The 4,908-nt window shown below is 47.0% G+C and overlaps 1 long non-coding RNA gene across 1 annotated transcript; it reads left to right on the top strand.

Annotated features, from left to right (window-relative positions):
- Positions 1 to 98: 98 nt before the first annotated feature.
- LOC146601443 (uncharacterized) lies at positions 99 to 1,555 on the top strand. Its single transcript, XR_014896032.1, has 3 exons — positions 99 to 542; positions 878 to 1,043; positions 1,164 to 1,555. It is a non-coding gene; the product is annotated as an uncharacterized LOC146601443 (long non-coding RNA).
- Positions 1,556 to 4,908: the final 3,353 nt, after the last annotated feature.

Raw genomic sequence — 4,908 nt, 5'->3', positions numbered from 1 at the left:
GCTGCCCGCCGCGGGGGCCCGGGCGGCGGCAGCGCCGCGCCGGGGTCGCGCTGAGGTTTGGCGCGGTGTGTCTGCTCGCGCGGACGAGGCGGGGGGCGGCGGTGGGAGGCCGGCGAAGCGCCTGAGGAAGAGCCGTCGGCGAGGTTATAGTGGGGCAGGAAGCAGGAGGTGATGTCGGGGGTAACAAACAGGAAGCGGCGGCCGCGGCACGGTGCGGGGGCCTGGCTGCGGGCTGAAGCGCGGGGAAGGGGCCTCCTCTCGCGTGGCGGGGGGAGCAGCGCCTGCCTCCCTGCCTTTGACTGCCAGTGTTTTGCTTTCCCAGCTACTGTTTACACTGAGCTGTTGTTATTTGGACGGCAGGACGAGAGCAGTAAATAATTGTTTGCGCTTCCGTAGCGTCTTTTCCCAAAGAATCTGAACGATATGAATGAACCCTCGCGACGTCCTTGTGACTCACATGAATATTAGTAACTCCATCTTACGTTTGAGGGAAGTGGAATATATAGTCATTAAGAGGCAGATTCTCAAAAACACTCATGGAGGTAAGTGCCTGTTCCTGTTTGGTATGCTCAAGTTTCCAAAGTTCCCATGAAAATCCCTGGGTGAGGATGCATCTCGCGCTGTCTGAACCGTCTTAAAGTTAGTTGTCAGGTCTGAGGTAACGGTGCGGGCTCTCTCCGGAGTCCGCCTCCAGAAAGCACTTCATTCCCAGTTATTTCAGGTACCTTTTTCAGAGGGGGAAGCTGGAAGTGTCATATCTTCCTCTAGGAACTGCAGATAAACACTACGTGGTTGGCCTAAACTAGATACTTCAGTTTGGATGCTTGAAGTGAGGTAAGATGAATCCTGCTCCAAGTTAATCTGCATTTACTGACAGTAACTGAGAGCAGATTGTGGAACAACTGCCAGAACTGCTGAGTTCTTCCTCACCATGTACGCCAGACGTGTCTGATGGAAGGTCTTCTTAACCACGCTAACTGTCTCAAAGAAAAGGAGCGTTTCATAATTACAAAGATACGGACATTTTCACCTATTCCTGCAATGTAAGTGAACTCTGTTTCTGGGAAWTTTTCCCTGTATTATAATTGTATCCAGTGTTTTGGAGAACTTCAAGAAACTTCTCCTAAAAAAACTAATGACAAAACTTAAAATACTATTAACAGAGTGAAAATCAGTGTAACCATCTTCATGAGGGGAGCAGGTGTGAAAGAAGAAGAGCCTCTGTGGAATAAGGAGACTTGCGAGTAGGAGGATTTATTAATGAAGAAGCAAAGCCAGCACTGGGAGCTGGTGGGCTGAACTGAAAGGGGTGATTAGAGCCAGGTCATATCTTTCATAATTATCACACTTCTATTCGKTTTTTTTTTTCCATAATACATTTTGTTCTGATTTTCTCACGTTTCTTTGCTGACAGTCTTCCAGAGAACAAATGAGTTTATGGGCAGGAACAAAAATGCCTTGGCAATGCTTCGGCATTTCTTGCCAAAGCAGAAAATGTAAGGCAAATATCAGACAGTGTTAATAAAAAATAAGTTTCAAATGCACAGTGACTCACATTTGCACCATATATTTGACTGCAGAAAGCTCTGCTTGCATACACATTGTGGGAGCTACATGTCCAAGCACGGGGATCCTCAGAGCCTTTGCACAGAGCCAGGAATGGTCAGGTCCTGTTCTAGCTAGTAATGGCTGCTCTAGCCATAAACCTAACTCTCAACAAATTTGTTTGGATGTTAAATATGAGTTGGTTTAATTCAATTTATGAAAACAAACATTGTGCTTCTATGACCTTCTAGGCAGTTAGTTAAAAATGTGATCAATAAAACCTTAGTAAAGCCAGCAACAACTCAACAAATAAATCATAAAGCACAGATAAAAGATGCCATTCCCATACAGCCTCTCCTCAAACTGCATGTTTTCCTCGTTTATCTGTGTATTTGCAAAACATGATTGTGAACAAGGWGCTGTTCTGAACCTTGGGACTCTTCCAGGGAGTGAATGAGCCTCATCCAGAGCACAGTTTGCCCAAGAAGAGTAGCCTGCAGGATGGGTCAGCAGCCAGGAGTAGATGGAAGCCTGAGCACGGCCCCCGTCTCGGCTGGTCGAAGGAAAGATGTGATGCTCACAGAGGAAACTCAATAGGATTTAGCCCTCCTATGGTAGTTATGTAGCAATGTTAGAGGCAGCTCCATCACTAACCATGTGTTATAGAGTATATGGAAGAGACAGCTGTTTGGGGAGGGTTTATCAGCTGAATTTGCAAACCTTCATCTGCAATCCAGGGGAGATAAGCCATTGCTAAGTACTTAAAAGGCCTTTGCTGGGCTTTTTCCATTTCTGCCCAAAGCAACCAAGGAGAGTGGATGCTCACAATGTTTTGTGTCAGCAGGGAGAAAGCCATTCCTGATGCTTTCTGCCCCAAGGATGGTGGCTCTGCTCTTTCTGAGTCAGAACCCATCTTCTCCACACAAGCAAGCAGCCAGGAGATTCGCCTGTTGTGTCCGGTGGAAGGAGGCTCAGGCATCTTCTCCTGTCTCTCCCTCTCTGCCCATCCAGGTAGGCAGGAGGAAGCTGTTGCTGGAAGGGGGAACCAGTCCCTATAGCATATTCGTTCAGCACATTTGGCATGAACAGAGTTACTAGCTAAGCTTGAAAACAGATGCTGCCCGAGAGATCTGGGAGGATATTGTTTGAGGCAAAAGGAGGACCTTTAGCTGCTTGACTGTGATACATGAGGGTAACAGCTCTTGGGACAGCAGGGTGAGATAAATGGGCTCAGCTCTGGTGAAGCCAGGAGAGCTACAGCAAACAAGTGCTTGTGATATCGCAGAACTCTTAGGCCTGGTGCATTTGGTTAGATAAAGCCATCCAGGGATCATGTGTGTTATGCAGGTCACACAACATCGAGTGTTACGTTATCTCCACCACTGGAGACCACTCTATTTACCTCACTTCTCTGGTCTCCACTCTCAGATTGCAAACAATGCTGACATGTTAGTCAGGAGCCCTGCATGACCCAGTCAGAGAGGAGGACAATGAGATGGAGACTCAGGAAGCAGGAATTATTTCTCAGCCCACTTCACTCCCTGCACTTTTAAAATTTATTTTTAATTCTTCCTGCYCCGGGGGTGCATTCCTGCAGCTTGGAGAGCCTGCAGAAAGCCTGTCACCACTGAGTCCTGCTGGGAATTGCATGGCTGGTTGCTGGAAGACAGTGAAGACTTCTGGGTGTGAGTGGTTACTGAATGAGCCTTGTAAGCACATAGACTTTCTCTCTCTGCTCCGCTTTGCATCTCCCAAGAGCTGAGTGGCAAATTGGAGGAGAGAGCTGAGCTGTCTGTAGAGAGAGTTTGCTTGATAGTTTGCTGTCAAGATGTAAAAGGGAAGGGGAGAAAGGACGTGCTGGTCCCTTGAATTGAACGCTGCACACGGAAATGTTGATCTAGCACCTGGAATTATTGCTCTACATGCAGTGCTTTACACAGTAAATCAGACAAGAGTCCGGTGCTAACTGCAGTGTGATGGACCTCGGAGCTGCATATGGAAAAAGGAGCAAGGGCAACAGTGGTGATAAGAACAGCAGAGGGAGGAGAAAGAGAAAGGGTAGTTTTATGGAGCTGAGTCATAGTGTTGTCCAGACAAGGTCTGAGAGCAGAGCGGGCAGGATTAGAGCAGGCGGGAGAGTGATCAGGGAGAAATCTCACTGGTTTGGGCGTTACCAGCTGTCAGAATATCAGAGCACAGCCTGCAGGCTTTGGKAGCTGAGTTAGCACAACTGAAACAGAGACACAGAGAGAGAGAGAGTAGAGGCGGGGGGGGGGAAATCTTGATGTTGACTCTCCAGATAGGCTGTAAAATTGAAGTTATGAAAACAGTGAAGCATGGCCAAGGGCCACTGAGTTATGTCACATCTCCACAACCGGAGTCTGGATTGTGGCTCTCATTCTCCTGCCTGCTCTAGTRTACTGGGAGTGTCTTATCTACTTTGTAAAATCAGTATGTATTTATGGATCAGGTATGTGAGAGAAGGGAAGAAGAACAGCAGGCAAAAAGAGATACATAACTTCTGCTGAAGCCATTGTAGCACAGGTGTCRGTGGCTTGCTTTGCCTTCCTCATTTTAGCATGAGCTAATAAAAGAAGACTGAGGACTAACCAAAGTATGTGAAATGTGTTGTTAAAGAGATGGTTTCATCTGTTAGGTGGTTGCAATTGCACAATAGCTAACTTAATCTGTCTCGACAGCTCCTTGAAGGCTGAGTGCTGCTGCTGGCCAAGTATTGTGTTGTCTGGACATTCTGCATTTTATCCCATTGAAGACATGTTTTGTATCGGGGATAATTTTTACAAGCATCTCTCTTCTACACTGAGCTAACTGAATTCCGTGCCCTGTGATGTGTCTGAATAAACGCAGTCCTACTGCATGTTCTCTCAGCACCAGTGGGTGCTATAGTTACGGGTGTATCCCAGCATCTGTTTCCCCTACTAAGCAGACCATTTAAGAGGTAAATGATGAAGATCTGGATCCCGAAAAACGATGTAAGCAAAGCGCAGCGCTGAGTGGCTCCCCTCTCAGTCAGTGCAGCTTTGAATTCATTTAGGATGAAGGGCTCTCTCTGGCTATGAAACAGTTTCTATTGAGTGCTGAGAAGAGGAACCATGGAAGAGGTTTGCGGGATCAGGAGCCCATTCTTGTAGCTGTTGTTAAGTTAGATTGTTTTTACATGAATTGATCCTGTCCAGTCGTTTAAAAYGGAAAGCCAAGTTCAGGTGCAGTTCTCAGGCCAGACCTGTAACCTAGTTGGTGCAAATTAACTAACAGAAGTTAGTCCCAGTCCACAACTGAGTCGTAGACTCTACAAGTTTGTTTAATGAAAAGGTGTTATCCACACGCATCGGGCAAGCTAAC

Source organism: Rhea americana, unplaced genomic scaffold (genome assembly GCF_003343005.1).
Source record: "Rhea americana isolate MKP2758 unplaced genomic scaffold, rheAme1 scaffold_102, whole genome shotgun sequence".
Lineage (NCBI taxonomy): Eukaryota > Metazoa > Chordata > Aves > Rheiformes > Rheidae > Rhea > Rhea americana.
The sequence above is the reverse complement of the archived record's forward strand: the minus strand, read 5'-3'. Positions and strand labels throughout refer to the sequence as shown.